This window comes from Orcinus orca, chromosome 16 (genome assembly GCF_937001465.1).
Source record: "Orcinus orca chromosome 16, mOrcOrc1.1, whole genome shotgun sequence".
NCBI classification, from domain to species: domain Eukaryota; kingdom Metazoa; phylum Chordata; class Mammalia; order Artiodactyla; family Delphinidae; genus Orcinus; species Orcinus orca.
The window spans coordinates 57105972-57120982 of NC_064574.1; the positions used below are offsets into that span (position 1 = coordinate 57105972).

Sequence of the window (15011 nt, forward strand, 5' to 3'; positions counted from 1 at the left end):
AGAATGCAAACCTTGATTCCTAAGGAATCCCAAGGGAAGAAGCACAGGCAGAGTAAAACTGAAGGAAGAAAATTGTAACAAGATTTGTTATCAATGGATGAAAGGAAAGAGAAGATAAAAATCAAGATGGTTACCCTTTAATGTTTAAAAAAAAACTTCAAAATCAACAATATTAAATGTAACATTTGGGGGGGTGGATAAAACCTATTACTACTCTACATTGATATAATTTTTAAAAAACCTGAAAGTACTAATATTTTTATTATGGCATAAAGCAGTATTTTATATGTTAACTCAATTTTTAAATGGGTTGTATTTTAACAGCCCATCAATTGTTTGATAGGTAAATTGGAAACTATTTTCTCTGTAGAAAATGGTAAAATAATAACATTTCCCAAGCTAGCCCAACAGGGCCATTTAAACTAAATGGTAGCTGAATTATATACTTATAAATATGGTTCGAGTTCTGGGGTCCAGGAGAAACTTTAGCTTCATTTATTGAGATAACCATGCTTTCCTTTTTTTTTTTTTTTTTTTTTTTTTTTTTTTTTTTTTGCGGTATGTGGGCCTCTCACTGTTGTGGCCTCTCCCGTTGCGGAGCACAGGCTCCGGACGCGCAGGCTCAGCGGCCACGCCTCACGGGCCCAGCCGCTCCGCGGCATGTGGGATCCTCCCGGACCGGGGCACGAACCCGTGTCCCCTGCATCGGCAGGCGGACTGTCAACCGCTGCGCCACCAGGGAAGCCCACCATGCTTTTCTTAAAATTAAGTTGTGTGGGCTTCCCTGGTGGCACAGCGGTTGAGAGTCCGCCTGCCGATGCAGGGGACACGGGTTCGTGCCCCGGTCCGGGAGGATCCCACATGCCGCGGAGCGGCTGGGCCCGTGAGGCGTGGCCGCTGAGCCTGCGCGTCCGGAGCCTGTGCTCCGCAACGGGAGAGGCCACAACAGTGAGAGGCCCACATACCGCAAAAAAAATAAAATAAAAATAAAAATTAAGTTGTGTGAAGTGAAATTCCTATTCGTCGTCCCTCTTGTTCTTGTATTTTGTCTGATTGTTTTTCTTTAGGCCAATCCATATCAAGGTTTTAGCTGCCCTTCCCTGAAGGGTAGGTACCGAATCCTTTTAATGTGCTTGATAAGGCACCCATCCCTATTTATGAACAGTTTTTTGGTTGTTGTTAAAGCATCTCCAGTATCTGGGCAAGAATAAATCGAGTAAGTCATGTTCCATAAGTCGCTTGTGATCAGACACCTTGCCTTATGTCTTTTTTTTTTTAAAGAGATTTTTAATTTTTATTTATTTATTTGTTTGGCTGCGTTGGGTTTTCGTTGCTGCGCGTGGGCTTTCTCTAGTTGTGTCGAGCGGAGGCTACTCTTCATTGCGGTGCGCGGGCTTCTCATTGCGGTGGCTTCTCTTGTTGCAGAGCACAGGCTCTAGGCACATGGGCTGCAGTAGTTGTGGTGCATGGGCTCAGTAGTTGTGGCTTGCAGGCTCTAGAGCGCAGGCTCAGTAGTTGTGGTGCACGGGCTTAGTTGCTCCGAGGCATGTGGGATCTTCCCAGACCAGGGCTCGAACCCGTGTCCCTGCATTGGCAGGCGGATTCTTAACCACTGCACCACCAGGTTAGTCCCTGCCTTGTGTCTTAATGGGAAACCATGAAGAATCAGAAGAGTGGATCTAGAGATAAAAGCCAAGAGAATTTCTGAGAACAGAGTGCAGGAACCATCCAGCCAGGAGTCAAGGATAGAATTGAAGTTCAAATAGAACAAGGACTTTGCCTCAAGAATTTGAGTCAAGTTGACTGTGTTTTTTTTTTGTTTTTTTTTTTTGTGAATAATATTTCTTTCTCATGCTGTAAGTTCTATTTTATTTTATTTTTTTTGGCTGCGCCGTGTGGCATGTGGGATCTTAGTTCCCGACCAGGGATCGAACCTGTACCCCCTGCAGTGGAAGCACCGAGTCCTAACCCCTGGACCGCCAGGGAAGTCCCTGACTGTGTGTGATTTCAGCACGTATGCAGTGACCCCCTTCTCTTTTTCTTCACTTTCCGCAGAACCCAAAATTTATTGGGGTATCCACTGGTTTAGGGCTGCTGTAACACATGACCACAAACTGGCTGGCTGGAAGAAAAGACATTTATTCTCACAGTTCAGGAGGCTGGGAGCCTAAAATCCAGGTGCTGAGGGGGGCTCCCTATGGGGGAAAAGAGGGAGAAACGGCTCCAGGCCTCACTCCCAGCTTCTGGTGGCCTGAGGTGTTTCTTGACTTATGGCCTTCTTCTCCCTGTGTCTTTGCATTGTCTTCCCTTTGTTTGTGTCTTTATGTCCAAATTTCCCCTTTTTATAAGGACATAAGTCATATTGGATTAGAGCCCACCCTAATGACCTTATTTGAAATTGATTATCTCGGTTAATCTGATATCTTCAACTATGGTCACATTCCAAGGTCCTGAGAGAGGACCTTGACATCTTTTGGGGAGGGGGCCCAAGCGTCCACCCTCCTCAAGGGAGGTCCCACAGTGTATGGCTGCCCAGCGGGTACTAGCACCCAGCTCTCTCTAACTTTCCACATTCCACACCACACCTCTCTAGAGCTCCATATTTACCCATGTGAAAGGGGGCTGCCAACTGCACGTGAATCTTACGAAAACTCCAGTGTGGGAATCATTGAAGGATCTTTGAAGAATCCAGATGGCCCCCTTTCCAGGTGAGCAGGCCCAGGGCAAGGAACCTGCCCAAGGTCCCGGTCCAGGGACAGAACAGGACTCTGGGGAAAGGCTTTGCCTGGGAGGCCCCATAGCCACAGGTTGTGAAGGAAAACCTTGGGCCACCTGCCTAAGCTGGAACCCGGCTGTGGAACTCGCTAGCTTCGTGACCTTGAGCAGGTCACATGACCTCTCCGAGCCTCAGTTTCCTCACAATCACGAGGATCAGAGGAAGGGCCATATTGGGGACTTCCCTGGCAGTCCAGTGGTTAAGACTTTGCGCTTCCACTGCAAGGGGTGTGGGTTCCATCCCTGGTCAGGGAACTAGGATCCCGCATGCCGTGCGGTACAGCCAAAATAAATAAATAAAATAAATAATTATCCTATTAAAAATTTTTTTTTTAAAAAGAAGGGCCATTTACAGGGTGCTCAGCACTGTGCCTGGCGAGCAGCGAGTGTTCATGAAGGGTTAGCCAATTGTTGTCCATCTCAGGGCCATTCCTCCGAGGGTGGCTGTGACCCTTGTCCTGCACCGAGGCTTAGCTTGTAGTCAGAATCCTGACTTCACTTCTTGGATGTGTGATCTTGGGTGACCAACTTCAGGTCCCTGAGCTACAGTTTTCCCATCTTTAAATGGGGTGAATGATATTCCCCATCACAGAGAGTCATTATGAGGCTTAAAGCACATTTATTCATTCAATAAATATATATTGCGGTCTTTTACTGCAGGAGTCTATCTAGAGATAAACATTAAACAAATGAATGAGGGACTTATTTAGCAAGTGGGAAGGATGTAAGTGCTGCAGGGAAAACAAAGCAAAGAATGGGAAGGAGGTAGAAAGGGAAAGAGAGGGGGTGGCAATTTAAAGACCTGAAGGGGAGGAGGGAGTGAGCCATGAGGGCACAGAACATGCAAAGGCCCTGGGGCAGGAGGGTGCCTGATGGGTTTGAGGGACAGGATGGAGCCAGTGTTGCTGGAGGAGAGCAGGGGAGCAGAGAAAAGAGAGAGGTGGAGGTGAAGGCAGAGAGGGACAGAGGCTGCTGGAAGGATCTTGGACTTACAAAGAGTTCAAGGTTAGCCATTGCAAACATTCCACTCATATTTTTTGGGCTCTGCCTTGTCCCAGGAACTATCTGGTACTGGGGACAGTCCAGACCTCGAAGAGCTCAGCCCTGTACTTGGGGGATGTTGGGGCTTTGCAAAGGGGCCAGATCTGGGGAGTTCTTGGGGTTGTATCTGGGTCTTCTTAGTTTGGGACCAGAAATGGGTGCTCTGAAAGGTTTTGGAAGCAGACAAATACACCCTTTCAACATCTAGAGTCTTATCTATTAGACATGACTTAAAATTTTTTTTCCTAGGGGTGATTGAAGCCCACTGTTCGCCTGGGTCTCTTTTTCTCCTATGCCCACCGGTGGCTGAAGTTAGTTCATTTGCCTTCTCCTGCACTTCTGCTGGCAGAACTCTGCCAGCCTTTGGGTTGGATACAGATAATATATTCTGTTGAAGAGCAGGCATTCTTAGTATTATTTAAATCTTTGAAACATTAGTCTGTTGAATATGGAACTTGAATCCGATGGGGCCTTTGGACCAAATTCTTTTCCTCACTCCCATCTCTCCCCCATCCCTCCTTCTCCAGTTCTTTCCCTCCTCACCACTCCCCCGCCACAACCCTGAGTTCCTTCCTGGTTTTGTTCTCCCCAAATGATGCCAGTTCCTGTGTCTGTGTCTCTGTGTCACTTGCTGTTTCTCTGTTCTGTCTCCCTATCCCTGTCTTGACTCCAGCGATATTGACATTTGGGGCTGCATCCTTCTTTGCTGTGGGGCCGTCCTGGGCGCTTTGGGAAGTTGAGCAGCATCCCTGGCCTCCACCCACTAGATGCCAGTAGCACCCCCTCCCCAGTTGTGACAACACAGATTGTCTCCAAACACTGCTAGCTGCCCCCTGGGGGACACAGTAGCCTGGAGAACCTCTGGCCTGTCCCCTTCTTCATCCCTCAGTCTCTCATCAACTGTCTCTCTCTGTCTCTGGCCAACACGAGCAAGTAATCAGGGCTGACTGTCCCCAGGGCTGGGAAGCCAGGCTGCACCACATCACCCGCATTTCTTCTGGCCTGTACTCCACCCCCTTCTCAGTTTCCATGGGGTTGAACCGTGAGCTGGCAGAAGAGTGGGAATGGGGACCGAGGCCAAGAAGAATGTTGGCCTGTTCTGCCCGTGTGGGTCTCAGAGCACCTGCAAGATCACGGGGTGGGTGCTTGTTAAACCTGGAGGTTCCTCTCATTGAGACCCCTTCTTTTGGGCTTTGGATAAACACAAGTGACAGCGGCCTATGGCCTGTGTCTCAGCTTCCAAAAGCTGCCTCAGCAGATGGGTAACTACTGCGTATCCTCGGCCTTCCTGTCTCTCCCTGGAACCCAAACTAAGTGCCAAGGGTCTCCTGAATTCTCCATGGCTTGGGCTCTGGCCAAGGGGGCTGAGGTACCTGGGGTCAGTCACGTCTAAATTCTAAGCTATCAGGTGCTGCCCCAGAAACCCAAGTGTGGGCCCACACCCTGTCCTGGGTGCACATCTCCACGGCACATCACCTCCTGTTCCCTCAATCGCCATGCTTGGCCCTGACTCCCTTCTCCAGGTGAGCTGTGGAGTGGATGCTTTGGCTACCCCCGCACTGTCAAGGTCTCCGTGGGAGGGGGCCACGGCAGGTGCAGAAGGCTGCGGGATAATAGCGACACAGATAGAACAAACGTATGGACACCAAGGGGGGAAGGTGGCAGGGAGCGGGTGGTGGTGGGATGAATTGAGAGATTGGGATTGACATATATACACTAATATGTATAAAAGGAATGACTAATAAGAACCTGCTGTATAAAAAAATAAAATTAAATTAAAAAAAAAAAAGAAAGCTGCAGGATGGGAGAGCAGAAAGGGCTCACACAGACCTGACTTGGAATCCAGATTCTGCCACTTACCAGCTGTGGGACCTTGAGCAAGTCACTTCACCTCTCTGAGCCTCTGTTTCCTCTTCTATAAAACAGCAATACCACCACCTAGTGGCATATCTAGCTTATATGATGCCTGGAGTGGGTCATTAAAAAAAACAAAACACTCCTTCCCCCCTACCATTTTAGAAATGGCTTTATTCAGATATAATCCACATCCTATATAATTCACCCATTGAAAGTACAATTCAATGTTTTTTGGCATATTAATTAAAAAACTTGTGATGAAATATATATTGCATGATTTAGCGTTTTGACCATTTTTAAGTGGCCTTAATGACATTAGCACCTCCTCTTTATGACAAAATGATCTTCTGTGATGTCGGTAACAATCATCATCTTCTGGATTGGTTCTTTGGTTTTAAAACGAGGGAGTAACAACTAAAAGAGAAACAAATGTTTCATTTTAAAGATGTTATCTGAATTCAGGAAGGTGTTTCACGTGTGAACTAGAATTTGCACTTATTGAAACAAAAATAGGACACCTCGAGGGTTCCCCCGTCTCACTGTCCTAAACTGTCCATACAGGGACTTCCCTGGTGGTCCAGTGGTTAAGACTCCGAGCTCCCAATGCAGGGGGCACGGGTTCAATCCCCAGTCAGGGAACTAGATCCCACATGACAATCCGCGCGGCCAAAAAGCAAAACCAAAACCAAAACCAAAAGTGTCCACACAAATCAAAATGCCAAGATTTTAGGAGGTAACTCCAGCTTGACGTCCTCGTCTTGGGGCCCCCCCCCTTGTTTACATGGACTCTGCTGTTGTACTAAACACCAGGGGGGCGTCAGTGACTCAACCTGCACCCAGAGAGGGTGACGCCCAGCATCTAGGAATTTACTCCCAAAACAAACGTGGGGAGCTGAGTCTGTCTGGCTGTGTGGCTGGGTGTTCTCAGAATGAATTGCTATTTGGAATACAATGTTTATGAAGGGACAAGTATCAGTAATAAAAACGTGCTGCTTTGAAGTTCATGTGTATATTATGAAAACTCAGCGGTAACTAACGGCAGCAACTGTTTGGAACTTAGGCCAGCGAAGATATTTTGGGGGAAGAGTACTGCGGTGGTGAGGATAAAAAGCAGTCCAACTTGTGGTCGATTTCATTCTTGGCTTCAGCTCTGTACAGATGAGATACAGCCTCTTATTGCCTCCATCAGGGCAGCTGCTCCCCGACCCGCTGGGTTGTGGATGAGCCTTAGAGTTCAGGTGCAGGAAGGAACCCAGCACGCTCTCCAGCTCATCCTGCGTCATGGGCTCTGATACCTACCTGATGCCCCATCATCATCGATATAGGCCGATGCTGCTCTTGCCACTGACAGGTCTCTACCTCGCACTTAGGAATTTTTCTAATCTGGGGTGTGGCTCTCACTCAGGCATAAATCACTGTGTTCCCACTGAAACTCTTCTCCAAGAGGCCAAGGAATATGGAATTGTCAGCAATCGAACTTTTTATTTATTTATTTATGATTTTTGGCTGTGCTGGGGCTTTGTAGCTGCGTGCGGGCTTTCTCTAGTTGCGGCGAGCGGGGGCTACTCTTCGTTGCTGTGCTCCGGCCTCTCATTGCGGTGGCTTCTCGTGTTGCAGCATGTGGGCCCTAGAGCACGCGGGCTTCGGTAGTTGCGGCGTGTGGGCTCACTAGTGGTGGTGCACGGGCTTAGTTGCTCCACGGCATGTGGGATCTTCCCCGACTAGGGATTGAACCCTTGTCCCCTGCACTGGCAGGCAGATTCTTAACCACTGGACCACCAGGGAAGTCCAGCAATCGAACTTCATGATGTTTTTCTATGTAATTTTCTGGGTAACCCACGTTGCTCTGAGCCTTCTGCTTTGGGGATATTAGTTGAAGCTCACGTAAGATCCCTTTTTATTAAAACCCTCAAAGTAAATTCCACCTATGAGGTGTCCGCCTGGTACAGACAGTAACGGAACTGCCAGGTATTTAAAGATGGGCTGGGGGCAGAGGGTTCCCGTGTTAGCTGTGTCCTAGAGTGATTTAATACCGGATGAAATCCTGACACTGTCCTCCCAGCCCCTCCTCCCCAGTCCCAGAGCTGCGCCTCACATCATCCTTGAGGTCTGGGCATCAACTACACGCTGACCTGCCTGCCAACCATGCCACAGCCGGTGGGGCAGATGCTCACATCCAATTCGGGGAGGAAGACCTGAGGCTGAGCGAGCATCCGGATCTCACGCAAACCTCCCAGCCGCCACGTCCTTCTTAGCCCCACGTCTGGACACCAGGACTCCCCTGAATCGTGTGTCTCTTTGTTGGGGGGGGGCATCCCTGGCACCTCTCACTTGGTACCACGCAGTCCAGTTTCTCTGGGACTGTTCCCCACCCCTTGGCTGTCAAAGTCTGAGGTCAGCTTTGTTCCAGGTCTGTTTGGGGTTTTCTGGTTGCACCTCCTCTTGGGCCCTGTATCAGTTTCCTGGCGCTGCCGTAACAAAAGACCACAGACTGAGGGGCTTCAAACAACAGGAATTCATTCTCTTGCAGTTCTGGAGGCCAGAAAATCAAAATCGGGGTGTCCACAGGGTGGGTTCCTTCTGGGGGGCTCTGAGGGAGAATCTATCCCCCGGCTCGCTCCCGGCTTCCAGGGGTGCCGGCAATCCTGGGTGCTCCTGGACTGGTAGTGGCCTCGCTCCATCTCTGCCTGTTTTCACATGGTGCTCTCCCTGTGTTCTGTGTCCAAATTTCCCATTTCTTATAAAGAAACCAATCATTTGATTGAGGGCCTTCCCCTCCCCCAATCCAATATGACCTCATCTTAACTATTGCATCTGTAAAGACACTATTTCTACATAAGGTCACCTTTTGAGGTTCCAGGTGGACATGAGGGCCCCCATCTCTTCCTGATTCACAGCTCACATCTTCTTGGTGATCCATCAGGGCGAAGGGCCCGGATGAGATACCTTCCCAGAGGGGCTGTCTGAGTCTTGTGGTGCACGGGACCAGGGAGGTGGCCTCTCACCTGGGGAGGGGATGCAAAAAGGAGAGGTTGGGGGAAGGGGAGGGGCTCCAGGGCTAGGATGGGAGCCCAGCAGGGCAGGCGAAGACACTTTTTAATGTGGCTTCCTGCTTGCGATGAGAGAGAGAGAGACAGAGAGAGAGAGAACTTGGAGCCAGCTAGGCGGGATCTGAACTTGGGCAGTTCTCTGCTCAGATCTGGAGTTGGGGTCCTGAGGGAAGGGCTGTGTCATTCTTAGCCCTGTACCGCAGATCCATTAACTCAGACCTGTGGAGGTGCAGCTGAGCTGGAGGCCCGTCAGGTAGGGGCACCCTCAGAGAGAGTGACCAGGGCAGGCTGCTCAAATAGACGACCTTGAAAAGCCCTTCATAAAGTCACATACCCGTCTCTGCACAGCCTGGGATGGGAGGTGAGGCCTGGGGGTGCGGAGTGATAACTCATGGAGTATGGGGGGGCTTGGGCAAGGGAGTCGTGGCTGAAATACTGTCCTCGGGACCTGCCCCTGACAGCCTCCTTCTCGCTAATTACCCTGGTGACTGTGGTGATAAATCCTATTCACCTAAGTCTGGGTGCCTGGCAGGCTGAGCATCGGATGCAGCCATGCCGGACCCTGCTCTGGCCATTAGCAGCCCTGCCCGCTGAGTGGACCCTCTGGGCCTTTCCCCTGCTTTGCAATCCCTCCCGTCCCTTTGGATGGACCCTGTGGGAGAGAGGAGTCAGGTGACCCTGATTGCCCTAATATACTCTGTTATGAGCTAAAATGTCCTCCCCACCCCGGAACCTCAGAATGTGACTCTATTTGGAGATGGGGTCTGTGGAGAGGGAATTACGCTAAAATGAGGTCCTAAGAGTGGGCCGTAATCTAATATGACTGGTGTCCTTATGAGTAGAGGAGATTTGGACATAGACACGGAGAGAGGGAAAACACCATGTAAACACACAGGCGGCCACCTGCAAGCCGAAGAGAGAGAGACCTCAGAAGAAACCAACCAGCCAACACCTTGATCGTGGACGTCCAGCCTCCAGGACTGTGAGAGGATACATATCTGTTGCTGAAGCTGCCCCGTAGTCAGCAGTACTTTGCTGTGCAGCCCCTGAGACTAATGCGCACTCCCACTCTGCTCCGGGACCCCTGAGCCAGCTCGGAATGACTCGTGCAAGGGGTCGTTTTCAAGCTTTATTTCCTTAACCACCCAGCTGTCTTTTCCAAATGAAGCCTTATCTGACAGCTTAGTGTACCAAACAGAAAATCAGGATTATTCCAGTTGATTGAAGGGGAGGGAGGAGCTGCCTGCATCCACTATTTTGACATCCTTATTTTCACCTAACCTGTCGGCCCTTGGTGCTTTCCCTAGAGCACAGGTTATGAACCACGGCACCGGAGGGTTATACCCATTTTGCAGAAGAACTGTCCGTCTGGGGCTGGCAGTAATAATGTGAAATCTGTCACTTCTTTCCATCTTGGTGTCTACTCTTATGTTTCAAGGTTGCATTATTACAGAGAATCTGTAACATTCTTGATATACTGATTCCCAATCACATGTTCGGAGACTCGGTCTAGGATGAAACGCTGGATTGCAGTCGGATGCTGGGGTTCAAGGCCCTCCTCCACCACTAGCTGGGTGCCCTGCGAGCTAGTCCCCTGACCTCTGTGAGCCACAGATTTCTCATCTGTAAAGCGGGAATCGATGCTAAGATTTGTGAGCTGGGAGACAGCTTAGGGGAGTAGAATAAACACGAGTTTTGGAGTCAGAGAGACCTGAGTGTGAATTCAGCTCTGCCACCTCTTAGCTGTGTGGCCTTGGGTACCTGGAGTCCCCTCTCTCAGTTTCCTTACCTGTAACATGTGGGTAATCAGGGCAGCCTCTAGGGTTGTCCTGGTGTTGCCGAAATTTGGTGCCAGATTAAATCTCGGAGGCAGAGTTTTGGGTGAAGTAGAAAGAAATAGCCTTATTGCTTTGCCAGGCAAAGGAGGCCACGGCAGGCTAATGCCCTCAAGCCTGTGTGTCCCGCCCTGGAGGGGGGTAGTGAGGAGTCTTAGAGTGTTCAAGGAGCAGCGCGTGATCTGCTCGTGCATATTCTTCTGATTGGTTGGTAGTGAGGTAATCAGGAGTTATCAACCTACTGGTTCCAACCGGTCTGGGGTCTATGTGCTGGTGGGCAGCATGCAGTTAACTTCTTCCACCTGGGTTTCAGTATCTGCAGAACAGCTCAAAGGACATGGCTCAGAATATTATCTGTAGTCCTTGAGGAGGAACTAAAGGTCCTTGACTTGGTTTAATGGCTAAAGTATCATTTTGTCTTGCTTGACTGTTTTCTTTCTTTCTGCATTTTCTCACTTCTCTGATTAAATTTATTCGTTGACTAAAGCTTTTCTACAGACAAAAGGCAGGCAGAGGACATGGGTGGAGGTCTATTCTGGGAAGACCTCATAGGGTCCTGCTCGGTTATACTGGGGATTCAGAAGATCATGATTCAGAAGATCATGTCTGTAGAGCGCCTGGCCCAGAAATTGACATATAGCAGGTGTTCAACTAAACCCAGTTCTCTATTAACTCTCCTTTCTTTCTAGTATGCCAGGGATTGGCACACTTTTTCTGGAAAGGGACAGAGAGTAAATATTTTAGACTCTGCGGGCCACACAATCTCTGCTGCAGCTGTTCAACTCTGCTGTTACAGCAGGAAAGCAGCCACAGAGAGTATGCAAACAAATGAACGTGCTGTGTTCATCCGATTCAACAGTGTGCACTCGGAGAGTTGAATTTCCTATCATTTTTATGTCACAAAATATTCTTTTGATTTTTAAAACAAATTGAAGATGTAAAAACAATTCTTACTTGTGGGTTGCACAAAAACACAACGGGCTGGATGTGGCCAGTTGGCCATAGTTTGCCAACCCCTGTGTTGGACTGTGAATGTCTCCAAAACATGTGTAATTTCCTTTATATCCTGAGTGCCTCACGGAAGGCTGGACCTTTGTAGCCTCCAGTGAGGTAATGAATGTCTATCTCTGTCTTAGAGATACAATTGTGGGAAATAGTTGTAAATAGGTATGTGATCAGGCAGGCATATTGCAGGTGCTCAAGGTGCTTTTGGAAAGAATGAAGCCCCTTCCAGGGGAATTTGCATCCTTCAAGAGGAGGCAGGGAGAGCTGGGAGCCCGGGTAGCTGAGAGCTTGGAAGTCCCTGTTAATTGCGGCTGTGCAGCCATTCCCAACTCAGCCAGCAGGGGGCGCCGGGGACCGCTTTCGTCTGGGTGGTGGGAAGTGTTGTAGCTGCGCCCTGCCAGGAGATGGGAGACTGCGGGGAGATGGACGAGATGACTTCCGAGGGTCTTTTCTGCCCGGTGAATCTCAGCTCTGTTTTGCAGAGGGAGACTCGGGGATGAGCTGCCCGGAACTAGCCGTCAGCAACCGGGAGCTTGGTAGAGCAGCCCCCTTTCCCTGGAGATGAAATAAAATGAAAATCTTCCCCTCGTTGCGGTGGCTGTCATTCTGGAGTTTCAGCGTGTTCCCTTTATCACTCCTTGTGGTTAGGAGTGATAAAGAAAAAACGTATGTGTTTATAGAGGAATTAATGGTGAAAAAAAAGCCAGGGCTTTCTTTAATTAAAGGCAGGCCCGTTAAGCGCATGACAGATACCAGGTAGAAAGAAAATGGTAAGATTAAGCTGGGAGTGGGCACCAAGGACCTACAAATGCCACTCTCTTAGCCTCTAAAACCTCAAAGAAACCTGCGAGGCGAGACTGAATGACTGCCCCCAAGGGCTGCCCGTGTTGTCTTGGTCGGTGATGATTCCATCCGTGGAGACGGGATGGAGAAATATCACAGACAGGTCCATGGTGCAGGGCAGTGTTTCCAAAGCATGGACTTCAGACCAGCAGCAGCAGCATCACCTGGAAGCTTCTTAGAAATGCATATTCTGGGGAGCCACCCCCAATCCCCTGAATCAGACACTGGGGTTGGGGGTTGCAGTTGGCCCCTAACAAGCCCTCCAGGCGGGTGTGATGCACGCCCAAGTGTGAGGACCAGTGGGGTCCGTAGCTGTTTTCAGCCTCAGCCACACATTGGAACCGTTCACCCGGCTTTTTAAAGCCTTAAGTGGGCGCCACAGCCAGACCCATGACATCAGGCCCCTTAGGGTTGGAGCCAGCTTCTGTGGTTTGTTAAGACTCCCCAGGTGATTCCAGGATATCCAAGGTCGCACCCACTGGTGTAGTCTAAAGTAGTTCTGGGGTTAGCCAGACCCAAGTTCCAATCTCAGTTTTATCACTTACTAGCTGTTTGTCCCTGGGCAAAGCATATCACTTCTCTGGCCCACAGTTCCTAGTCTGTAGAATTGAGATAATCTTCCCTCCCTTGCAGGATTGTTTAAAGATGGAATGAATGTTGCAGTAAGCATCCTGTGTATAGAAGCACCTAGAACAAGCACTGGCTCCCAGTGGAGGTTCAGCACATGATAGCTCTCCTTCCCTGCTCCCTTTTCTTGGACAGTGGAATTTTTTAGAGCAAGGACCACATTATACATATATTGTGGAGCACAGGCTCCGGACACGCAGGCTCAGCAGCCATGGCTCACGGGCCCAGCCGCCCCGCGGCATGTGGGATCTTCCCGGACTGGGGCACGAACCCGTGTCCCCTGCATCGGCAGGCGGACTCCCAACCACTGCGCCACCAGGGAAGCCCCCACATTATATTTTATTTGCATCCCCAGGGCATTATCAATCCCTTATGTATACCTCGGTACTGCGTGAGGGCTGGGGAAGTGAACATCTGAGAGGTTTAGCTACAGGATTTCTTATCTTACACTCTTGCTGGGACCAGGCTGGGGTGACCTTTCTCTGCTTTGTCTTAACCCAGGTCAGCCCTGATGTCTGTTTAAATGCACCGTCCCCTTGACCTTTAGGACTCTATCTCGATACAAAAAAATTGCCAGCGTGCTAGGATATGGGTGCAAAGATGTTTACTGGTGCATTGTTTGCCCTGGAAAAAATTGGAAACGTAACTTTTCCAATAGGTGAATAATAGAATAAATTATTGTGCGTTCAGTATTATGGTGCATCACAAACCATTAAAAAGAATTAGGTAGATCTATATGTATTGATCTGGAGAGAGCTGTACTATATATTATTAAGTGAAAAAGCAAATTGCTGATTCATGCCTGTGACGTGATTTCTTTTTGTTTTTCTATTCAGGAAAAAGTCCTCCTATTGTTGCAGGAAGGGGGCCCCTTCCAGGGCCCCAGAGTGGGCTCTTGTCTAACACTTGGAAATGAATTGTCTGAAGAGACACACGTGCCGACAAAGCAAGAGACTTTATTGGGAAGGAGCGAGCAGGCGGAGAGCAGCAAGGTAAGGGAACCCAGGAGACCTGCTCTGCCACGTGGCTCGCAGTCTCGGGTTTTATGGTGATGGGGTTAGTTTCTGGGTTGTCTCTGGCCAGTCGTCTTGCTTGGCCCATAGTCTGACTCAGGGTCCTTCCTGGTGGCGCATGCATCTCTCAGCCCAGATGGATTCCAGGGTGAGGGCTTCTGGGAGGTTGGTCGTCTCCTCCCTCTTTTGGCCCCTCCTGAATTCTCCTGGTTAGTTTTCAGCAACACCCTATTCCTTATCAGGACCTCCTGCTGTGAGACAACTCAGGCAAGCAGGCCTGGCCACAGCAGGTGGTTTTGGTCAACAGTGCCCTAGCACTATAATATGTGTACCCATCTGTGTGTATGCGTGTGTCTGTGTCTGTGTGCATAAAGAAAAGCAAAGCGTGAAAGCATACATTCCAGGCTGTTTGAATTGGTTTCTTTGTGGGATTGGTGAGTAGGAGAAACTCATTCATTCATTTGTTCATTCATAATGTCATTCATTCATTTGCTCATTCATGTTTTCATTCAATTAATATTGATTTAAGGTCTGCTACGTGTCAGGCATTGTAGCCCTGGGGATACAGCCATGAACAAAACAGACTAAATTGCTCTTTCATGCAGCTGGAGTGACCAAGTGTCCTGGTGTGTGCCCTGGAGTGCCCTGGTTTTAGCGGTGAAGTTCCATTGTTGCAGGAAACTCCCCAGTCCTGTGCGAACTAAGATGGGTGGTCACCCTCTGGAGCTTGCATGTTAGCACAGGGGAGACAGATAAACAAATATTAGAGGATGGTAGGTATTTGGTGGTAAAAAAGCTGTCTTGGAGGTCTTCCAACTCACCTGCCCAGGCACTGAGGTCCCCCTTTACATTCTGACTGGCTGTCAGTGATGGAAGGCTGCTCTGAGCATCTTGACCGCCCCAAGGGTCGTCGGCCAGCTCTCTGTTTTGCTGAGTTGGCAGTGGGACCTAATTTGTTAATTAAG

At 49.3% G+C, this 15011-nt stretch overlaps 1 long non-coding RNA gene across 1 annotated transcript; it reads left to right on the top strand.

Moving 5' to 3' along the window:
- Positions 1–753: 753 nt before the first annotated feature.
- Positions 754–14647, top strand: LOC117201538 (uncharacterized). Its single transcript, XR_004483604.2, has 3 exons — positions 754–2178; positions 2594–2708; positions 13870–14647. It is a non-coding gene; the product is annotated as an uncharacterized LOC117201538 (long non-coding RNA).
- The last annotated feature ends 364 nt before the right edge of the window (positions 14648–15011 follow it).